General features: G+C 38.0%; 1 protein-coding gene across 1 annotated transcript in view; it reads left to right on the forward strand.

Annotated features, from left to right (window-relative positions):
• The window catches only part of KATNBL1 (katanin regulatory subunit B1 like 1), a 73315-nt gene extending 65124 nt beyond the window's left edge, over positions 1-8191 (forward strand). The window contains exon 12 of the transcript XR_003913296.1: positions 7836-8191. The gene's annotated coding sequence lies outside the window, so the exon portion shown is untranslated. The remainder of the gene's footprint in view (positions 1-7835) is intronic.
• Positions 8192-9962: the final 1771 nt, after the last annotated feature.

Genomic DNA, 9962 nt, shown 5'->3' on the forward strand with positions numbered 1-9962 from the left:
GGGGGAGGGGGAAAAGAGGTGGTGGTGATGGAGGAGGGCACTTGTGGGGAAGAGCACTGGTGTTATATGGAAACCAATTTGACAATAAACTATTTTAAAAAATAAAATCATATCCCTATGTTAATAGGGGAGTTAACTTCAAAATGATAAAATCTCACAGCTCGTGGGTCCAGCCACAAAGAATGAAAAGGACTAGATAAAATGACTTACTTTAAAATAGATAAAACATTGATTGTAGTGTGTATATAATGGAAACATGTATGTTTCATCCTCCCATGAAACAAATCTGTGGTCACAGAAAACTCATTAAATTGATCCTATTTCTAATCTTGCATTAGTCACAGTAAAGTCACACTGAAATCATCTAGTGATTAGTCATCATAATAACAGTGCTTCCATTTATTGAGTGCTTTCCAAATACCTGTAGCTGTGCTCAGTGTCTCACTCATATAAGCTCATTTATTTTATTTTTAAAAATTTTAATGTTTTTGTTTAATTTTTGAGGGAGAGAGAGAGAGAGACAGAGTGTAAGTTGGGGAAGGGGCAGACTCCAGGCTCCAAGCTGTCGCACAGAACCTAATGCAGGGCTTGAACTCATGAGCTGCAAGATCATGACCTGAGCCAAAATCACTGCAAGATCATGACCTGAGCTAACTAACGGAACCTCCCAGGCATTCCTCATATTATCTCATTTCATCCTCATAACAACCCTGTGGAATAAGTACTCTAATATCTTTTTCTTTCACCTGAGGAAATGGAAGCTTGGCAAAGTGAAGTCACTTAGCCAAGGTCTCACTGTTAGTAATAGACACAGCCGAGATTCAAACCCTGGTTTAACTCCAAAGCCTGTTTGTGTATTCTTCACCCCTATACTTTTAAGGGTTGAGTTGGAGCTAAAGAGAAATTTGTTACTAACCTGATATATAGACATAATAATTTTGGCTTCTGGGAATTAGCTAACAATTACTAGCCACACAGGAAGTGTTCTACTTAAAAATAGAGCTCACCATTTATATTATACTTGGTTTTCTAAGATCTTTACTAGACTACTTATTTAGTGCAAATGCTTTCTCCTTAGCTAGGTCAGCAGCTTTCAAACTTGGGGTGCATCAGAATCACCTGGGGAGCTTATAAACCTGGAGATACCCAGGACCCCAGCCAAGACCCACTGAGTCACAATCCCCATGGGCGGAGACCAGGCACCTGATGTTTAATAAGCTTCCCAACTGATTCTGACACACACAGAAGATTGAGAATCACTGAGGTCTGTGAGTGGTGGGAGGGCTTTTTTCAGGAATGATCATTCTCAGGTTCATAGCTTTACTGAGGGTTTCACAGGAAGCTTGGGAATTGCTAAATTATAATGCATAAAATTCAAACCATCATCCTGTCTAAATTTATAGAATAATTGTCATTTGGCAACATCTATGGTATGACCTGTCACAATGGAACTGATTGTCACCTCATTTTTCTTTTGCCTGTTGAAAAATCATTTGTTAATAATAGCTAACACTCTGTTTTGTGTGTGTTCGGGTAACCACTATGAATAAAATCTCAAGCATTTTAACATAACAACTGTGCAGACTCCAAATAAAGAATCACAAAACCCCAAGATTAAAGTCAACATGTGCAGCCATATGTTACTTGAGTTCTCCTTTATGGCTTCTTTACCCAGTGGCTAAGTGGCCTATTCCTGCTCCAGAGCTGGGACTTCCTGGGAACAGTCTATTCTGTCTGACTTAGAAATTCTTCCCTTTAATTAGGTGAAATCTATTTCACTAGAGCTTTCATACTTTGTCCTAGTTCTAACCTCTCTATCAGAATGTTTCACCCAAATCAGCCAAAACTTCTGCTCAGGAAAGTAACTCCCTGATTGCTATTTTCTGGATGTTCACAGGACGCCTTACGATTTGACATAGTTGTTTGCTCCACGGCCAGATCATCTGTCAGGCTATTTTCTGATAGAGGCACTTAGAATGCCAGGACTTAGACTAAATTAATGATTTATATTATTTTTAAAAAAAGTTTTAGAGAGCACTCTTCAGGATGAGCACTGGGTGTCATATGTAGGAGATGAATCACTGGGTTCTACTCCTGAAACCAAGACTACACTGTATGTTAACTAACTAGAAAATTTTTAAAAAATCACTAATCTTTTCCTGTGCAAAATTAATTAATTAGTCAATTTTTGTACTTCTATATAGAGAAATCTATGGGGGGAGGTGTTTAAATATAGAGGTCCAAAGGACAGAAAAAGGAATGTGATTTTACATTTTCTCAAAGCATTCTAAATGTTTCCTTTATATTAATATCATTAGCATATGTTAGATGCATCAACCAGATTTGAAGCTTAAGATGTTGTTTCCTTTCTTTGTGAGATGTTCAGAATCTTCTAAAAACCTGGTGCTTGTTAATAGGTCTCCTCTAAATGAGGAATTTAATGTCCTCCAGCTTCCTGTGATTGATTTGTTCCTTTGAAGCTCAAAAAGGAAAAGAACATTTATATGTTTATATATAAACCCAAGAACTTCCATCTCTAACATTCTTTCTTTGAGGTATACATTTCCTTTTCCTCACCCTTTCTACAAACCAGAACTTGAGATAGTCCTTTTTCCAATATCCTTTCCTTGGTGCCAGAATGAGAGGCCACCATTCGGCTCTGTCTCTCCTGATACTTCCAGATTTTTGACTTTCTAGCATGGATCTTCTTTCCTGAAATTACTGCAATCCCTTTTTGTTGCTCTTAGCCAACCAAGATATTTTGCCACCACCTCATTAGCATCTGGTGGCATCCACACTCCTGCCATCATTGGTGACCTCTTCAACCTGCAAGTTAACTTTGCAGATGTAAAATGAAGAGCAACAATAACAGAAACCCACTTCTGAGTCATTAGTTTTATAAGAGAACAATATGAACTTGTAGACTTTCCCTGACAACTGAAAATTACACTGTGGGAAATTACATATCTGCTTTAGCAAAAGGGACTGAATGACATTTGGAATGACCATAATGCATGGCTTAACATCTGGTTTTTGGAAAAACCAGATTGATTTATACCACTGAACTTTCTAGGGTTAACTCTCACACAAATTAACACTAGCCATGATTTATAATTAAAAAGAAGAGCAGCAGTTGAAAATTATGACCAACTCACAGCACTGCTGATGCTCTGTTTCAGACAGCATCCTGTCTGAAAATTGTAGGAATTCTAACTATCTGACTGCTCATTAACTGTGGGAGCTCGGCAGTCTGCCAAGTATTGTATGACTGCCAGGAGTCCTAATGGAATTCTGAATTAGAGTCTTTGGCAAATCAAATGCCAATTTATGTATTAAGCACAGTAGGCACAATGCCTCGGCCCAGGATGCTTTTTAGGAGCCCACAACAATATCTTAATTCCTTTTTCTTTTTTTTACCCCCCCCTTAGTTTCTTTTAAAATAAGAAGAAAATAAACAAAACAATAACGAATCTACTTAAATTATAACTGTCTTTATACCAGTGCATTTTTATAAGAAAACTTAATTTTTTGTGTGTGGAAGAAGGAGTCAACAAAGGCAAAAGGGACTAGGACCTCCACAAATCATAAGACCCTGTGGTAAACTCTAATACTTTGCTAATATAGCCCATGGATACCAAATTTTAATGACTCTTAAAAACTTACAAAATATAGCATTCAGTGCTCTGTGAAACTCTATGGAACTGCTTGCTATGTGATAGATCATAAGAACTAAAGAAAGAACTTGTATTTTAGCCTCTGCACTGGAGGATACTTCTAGTCTACTGATGAATGTAGGGCCATTTCTAATGATTACAGCTCTCCCCCACAACATCCCTACTCAAAATGTAATCCAGAGTATAAAGGAGTTTGTTAGAAATGCAGGACGTTAGACCCTACCCAGAGCTTCACAATCAGAATGTACATTTTTTACAAAATCATCAGGTGATAAGTATGCTTGGGAAAATCAAGAGGCACTATCTGTTTTAGAAGAATCTATACCTAGGAACTATTCAGCACTCTCATAGGGAGGAATTCTCCAAAAGAAGAGGAGGAAAAAATTCTTGATCAACACCTCTACCCATCAAAAAATGAGTAGTTCAGAACCCACAAGAAGCAGAGCAATCTTCCAGTGAATGAGGAAGAGGTGTCATAAAAAGACATTGAGAAAACTGTAAAACTCTTAGAAGAAAATGCAGGGGAAAAGCATCATAACATTGGATTAGGCAATCATTTCTTGGAGATGACCCTAAAGCACGAGCAACAAAAGTAAAAATAGGCAAATTGTACTACATCAGAGAATGTTAACAGCTTTACTGAGGTATGCCACATACCATACAATTCGTCCACTTAAAGCTTTTGGTGTATTCACAGAAGTGTGCAACCATCACTACGATTTTAAAACATTTTTGTCATCCCAGAACAAAACCTCATATCCATCAGCACTTTTCCTCACTTCCCCCAGATCCTGGCATTAATCTACTTTCTGTCTGTGGATTCACCTACTGTGGATATTTTATATAAGTGAAATCATATAATCTGTGGTCCTTTTTGACTAGTTTCCTCTCAGCATAATGTTTCCAAAGTTCATTCATATTAGAGCATGTGTCATTACTTCATTCCTTTTTGTAGCCAAATTATATTTCATTGTATGGATATACCACATTTGTTTACCCGTTCATCAGTAGATGCACTTTGAGTTGTTTCTACTTTTTGACTATTATAAATTATGGTGCTATGGACACTTGTGTACAAGTTTTTGTTTAGACATATGTTTTCATTCCTTTGGGTACATATTTAGGGGTAGAATTGCCGAGTCCTATGGCAACTCTATGTTTGATATTGCAAGGAACTGGCAGACTATTTTCAAAGTGGCTACACCACTTTGTATTCCTATCTGCAATATATATAGGTTTCAACTTTCCTATATTCTTACCAATGCTTGTTATTATCGGACTTCTTGATTATGGCCAGTATTTGTGAGGTAGCATCACATTGTGATTTTGAGTTGCATTTCTCTGATGGTTACTGATGCTGAGAATCTTTTCATGTGCTTATTGACTAGGTATATTTATTCTTTGGAGAAATGTCTATTTTTAATCCTTTGCCCATTTTTAAATTGGATTATTTGTCCTTTCATTGTTAATTGTAAGATACAAGTCCTTTATCAGATATATAATTTGCAAACTGTTTCTCCCATTATTTGAATTGCCTTTCTACTTTATTGTTGGTGCCCTTTGAAACACAAAAAGGTTTTAATTTTGATGATATCCAAATTATCTTTTTTTTTTTTTTTTTTGGTTTGGCTATTTGTGCTTTTGGTGTCATATCTAAGTAGCCATTGCCTACCCCAAGATCTTGAAGATTTTTATATTTTCTTCTAAGATTTTTATAGTTTTAGCTCTTATATTGAAGTATTTGATCCATTATGAGTTAATTTTTGTAAATGGTGTGTGGTAGGGGTCCAAATTCACTCTTTTGCATATGGATATCTAGTTGCCCAAGCACCATTGGTTTTAAAGGCTATTCTTTCCCCATTGAATTGTCTTGGTACCCTTGTCAAAAATAATTTGAATGTAAATGTGAGTGCTTATTTCTGTACTCTGTTTTATTGCATTGATGTTTATGTCTGTACTAGATAAAAATAAAGAAAACTCTTTTGTACAACAAGGGACACTATCAACAGAGAGAAAAAGGCAACCCACACAATGGGAGAAAATATTTTCAAATCAGGTATCCAATAAAGAGTCAATATTCAGAGTATATAAAAAGTCCTATAACTCAGCAATAACACCTATCTTTAAAAATGGGCAAGGGGCTTGAAAAGACATTTCTCCAAAGATGATATGCAAATGGATAATAAGCATATGAAAAGATGTTCAACATCAGTAGTTGTCTTAGTCCTTTTGGGCTGCTCTTAACAAAATACCACAGACTGGATAGTCTATCTTCAACAGAAATTGATTTCTTATAATTCTGGAGACTAGGAAGTTCAATATCAAGCAACCAGCATGGTCTCATTCTGGTGTGGGCCTACTTCCCAGTTCATAGATGGCCACTGTTTTATGTCCTTGTGTGGTGGAAAGGGCTAGAGATCTCTATGGGGTCTCTTGTGTAAGTACACAAATCCCATTCATGATGGCTCTACCCTCATGACCTAACCACCTCCCAAAGGCTCCACCTCTTAAACCATCTAAGAGTTAGGATTTCAACCTATGAATCTTGAGGGGACACAAGCATTCAGATCCTAACACTGGTTATTAAGGACATACAAATTAAAACCACAATGAAATACTGCTTCTCATCTATTAGGAAGGCTATTATTAAAAAAAAAAATTAACAAGTGTTGCATGGATAGATAAACTAGAACCTGTGTCCATTGCTGGTAGGAATTAAGTAAAATGGCACAGCTGCTATGGAAAACAGTATGGAGATTGCTCCAAAAATTAAACATAGAAATAACATATGATCCAGCAATCCCACTTCTGGGTACATACTCAAAAGAAGTGAGAGCAGGGATTGGACCAGATATTTATACACCCATGCACTATTAGCAGTGTTATTCACAGGGACTAACAGGTGGAAGCAACCCCAATGTCCATCAACAGATGAATGCACAATAGATGAATGGATAAATATGCAATGGAGTATTATTCAGTCTTAAAAAGGAAGAAGATTGTGACACGTTACAAAAGGGGTAAGCCTTGAAGACATTATAGTAAGTCAAATAACCCAGCTACAAGATGTGTACTGTATGATTCCACTCACATGAGCTAGCTAAAGTAGTCAAATTAATAGAAACTGAAGGTAGAACGGTGGTTCCCAGGGGCTGGGGGCAGAAGGAAATGGGAATTTGTTTAATAAGTACAGAGTTCAATTTTGCATGATGAGAAAGTCCTAGAGATTGGTTGGACAATAATGTGAACTTAACATTACTTAACTGTGCACTTAAAAATGGTTAAGATGGTACATATCATATTCTGTGTATTTTACCACATTTAAAAAAACATTTATTTATTTATTTTTGAGAGAGAGAGAGAGAGAGGCAAAGCATGAGTGGGGGAGAGGGGTGGCCAGCGAGAGAAGAAGATACAGAAAGAATCTGAAGCAGGCTCCAGGCTCCAAGCTGTCAGCACAGAGCTCAACATGGGACTTGAACTCATCAATGGTGAGGTTATGACCTGAGCCTAAGTCAGATGCTTAACCCTACCACAGTTTTTTAAAAGATAGTAAGACTCCAATCAAGAAGATCCAATTTTTTTAAGCTTATTATGCACAGATGTAAACAGCGAGCTATTGCTTTATAAAGACGGGTGAGACCTCCAGACAGAACCAGGATGTTGTGAAGAGGGCACAGAGATGCCTTGTGTGAAATTGGAGTTTAACTACTGTACTTCTCAAGTTCTGTGACTGATTTTGGAGCCAGTCCTTTAGCCTAGGTCCCTGTGGTGCGTTGAACATTTCTGTCCTGCCACCACAGGTCAGTGAGAAGCTGGGTCCCTCAGGCCAAGTGAGCCCAAATGCACAGAGGGCAGTGTTACATGACTTCATTCTAACACTCTAGCTTCTTACCCACTAGTTTTCAACCACAACAACGAACAATATTCCTATTTTCATGTTTACAAAGCAGTTTCTTTAGAAGGTCTTGGGATGTTGAGAATTTTTCTTTTTTCTTAATATTAAAGATAATTGTTTCCTCATGTTTATAAGTCAGTTAGCATTATCTTCACATTGCCGCAATTTATTTTGTTTCGGATTTTTACAGAATTTGGTGGAAGCGTTGAGAACTTAGAGTAAAATGAAAAGTGAAATCTCTCTGTTGTGATTTATTTCTGCAGGACATTAAGGCAAGTTAGATGCCTCTTGGACTCCCTCTGAGAATGGTGGAGGATGCATCCCATTTGAGACGAAATTATAGGCAACTTCAGAATGCCAGAACTGGAGTCCCGGTGGATGATAGACATTTTTAAATATTAAGGAAATTGGCTCCCATTTGCTTGAGTGAACAACATTAGCTAATCTACTTGAAGTACATGAAGTTTGAGAACTCAAAGGACAAAAATCACTTAAAGTAAAATAGGGTCTTTAGGGATCAGCACAGCTGATGTTTTCCAAGCATTCCTGCTATTATTATTCTATTGTTTAAAAAACAAACCCTTTGAAAATAAATAAATACCCATTGGCTTAAATATAAGAGCAGCAAAGGGTATGATCCTCATTACTTTGTAGTCACACCTTATAACCTACTACCTCTTCTATAACAACCAATTTATGAAGAAGAATTGTTTGAAGAGCACCTTGACACTGAAAGGTGCTGACAAACAGGTTAGTGACAGAAAGAGAGACCAAAAGCCATCATCAAAGATGCCACTTTAAGTGATCATGGAAACTCCAGATAAGGATGGCAACTGTTTTTTTGGGCTTATTCATTAAGAATTCAGAGAAAATTCTATTATATATGTATAGTAATGTCAGCTAGCTTCTCCCTTTATTTTAAAAAATAGCTTTATATTTTTATAATTTATATTTACATTGATGAAACATTTATATTACACAAATATTGCCCCAAACCAGAAGCATAACACTTTTTTAAAAAAGAAAATAAATACCACCTATAAAACACAGACTTAGCCTCTGCTGGTACAATCCAATATATATATAAATGCTTTTGTAGTTTTTGAGTGTTGTCTCTGTCCCTATCCTTGTTCACCCCCTTGTGGCCATGCTATGAAGAAGCCAAGAGCCAGGCAGCAAAAAAGGAAGAGAGAGAAAAGCAAAGTGTCTTAGCCAAAGCCAGGTCCCGGAGCGGAGCGCTGGTTCCCCGGGTGTTCCTGCGGTACCTGTCTCGTCCCGCCCTGACCCACAGGGCGGAGAATCCTCATGGGTTCTTTTCCTGAGGGAGGGAGAGAAAGGGCAGGAAAGGGGGCGCAGAGAGTGAAGACAGCACACGGAATCCGATCAAGCCTCTCTTTTATTCTTCTTCCTCTCCTTCTTTCCAGAAAACCTGTATCTTATATATGGTTTGGGGCGGGGAACTGACCCGGGTTGGTTGCCAGGTAACAGAGTCAAATGAATATCAAAAGAAGCGCCCAGACTTGCCTCTGCAATGCTGGGGAGGGGAAGCTAGTGCTGAATAATCCAAAATGCGGTTTTGGTCTTTTGTTCACCTTGGCTTTTTTCTGTCTGGCCCAGCATGACCGTCGCCAAAATCTTGGACCAGGAAATGGCACTCTCCTAGCCTCCAGATGTAAATCTTGTTTTTTGGTTGCTCCCTGGAGAGCGATATATCCTTGCCTGAGGCAGCCAAAAGCTCAGCGGCTCCCAACAGCAAAGGGTCTGGAGAATAAATTGATCACCTCACTGTAACAGTATTTTCCATAATTAAGATAAGTAGGTCTGCTGGCAGGAAATAGATGGAAGGCTTGAAGGAGTTATTGTAAATGATCCCCTCATTAAACTTTCTTGCAAGTATGGGCAGAAGGGAAACTGAATAATAAGGTGTCCTCCATATACCTCCTACTGGCCAAATTCAACTGAAAGTTCCCAGAGGTCCAAGGAACCAAGTTTTTGCAATCCTTCAAGATCCAGCCTTCCAAGGCACAAAGCAGAGTAGAGGGCTGAAAGTGATTCTGACTGGGCAAACAGAGGAAGTCCAGTGCAAAATCTTTTTATATTTCATTATACTTATGGTTTCTTTTATAAGGCAGGAGTCCAAGGGATGCATTATGAAATAACTCTTGTATAGAGGGGAGTACCTATGCTGTTCCTGTGGTCTGCCTGGAAAACACCGAGATCAAAGAAGTTCACACTGCCAGAAAGCATTGTCTAGGTTTCTCTGCTCTGTCTATGCTGTGAAAATATAGGCTTTGCATTTGAGGGGTTCAAATCATTGGATTCTTTGGTATTAGAGTGACAATGAGGTAGGGGAACAAAGAGAAAGGGGATGTAGAGAGATTAGTTGCTAT

Source organism: Suricata suricatta, chromosome 9 (genome assembly GCF_006229205.1).
Source record: "Suricata suricatta isolate VVHF042 chromosome 9, meerkat_22Aug2017_6uvM2_HiC, whole genome shotgun sequence".
In the NCBI taxonomy this organism is placed as follows: domain Eukaryota; kingdom Metazoa; phylum Chordata; class Mammalia; order Carnivora; family Herpestidae; genus Suricata; species Suricata suricatta.